Source organism: Callorhinchus milii, unplaced genomic scaffold (genome assembly GCF_018977255.1).
Source record: "Callorhinchus milii isolate IMCB2004 unplaced genomic scaffold, IMCB_Cmil_1.0 Scaffold10, whole genome shotgun sequence".
In the NCBI taxonomy this organism is placed as follows: Eukaryota; Metazoa; Chordata; class Chondrichthyes; order Chimaeriformes; family Callorhinchidae; genus Callorhinchus; species Callorhinchus milii.
Genome location: NW_024704751.1, coordinates 14,170,425 through 14,171,177, shown reverse-complemented (window position 1 = coordinate 14,171,177; position 753 = coordinate 14,170,425).

Here is a 753-nt window from a genome sequence, read left to right as displayed (position 1 = left end):
GACAAAAAGAAAAAAAACCTGATCACAAATCGAGATCTGATGTGTTAATTGTAAAGAGAAACGTTTTTTTTTTAGTCTGTTGGGACTAGTGTCAAACGCTTTCCTTCTTTCCAGACTTAGACCCAACTCGTCACTGTTAACACACACCTACTTTTGGTTTGGAGGCAGGATCACGGATTTGCTGGTGTGTTGCAACATCCATCCACAAGTGGTGTTCTTTGAATTGTCAATCACCATAATTTTTAAAAAATACACGTTTATATATTATATTTATTATATAGTCTTTACCCATCCAATTCTGTCCCACCACAAACTGATCAACTCCTTTCATTTAATTATCCCCTTTCTATTATTATTATTATTATTATTATTATTCCAGGCAGAGAAAAACATTGACAGCATGTCTTGGACCTCTTTACTTACTTAAATAAAAATAATAATAGGGTCACTCAATCCACGACTGTCTATGTGCAATTGGCTCCCGCCTTAGCCCACAAAATATACAGTCAATTCACTTCACAGCATATTCTGTGAAGCGCTTTGAGACGTCTCGAAGAAGTGATAAGGCGCTGTATCAAATGCAAGGATTATTATTCTTTTTTAAAAAGTCGCAAGGGAGAAACAAATCTCAATTTTAAAATATAAAATGTTTACATTAACATTTACACCAATGACAATAATACTGGGGTTCCCTCCTTAAAAAAAACTTGTCTAAAAGTCAATAATCTAAAAACAATTCACTCAATTAGATTT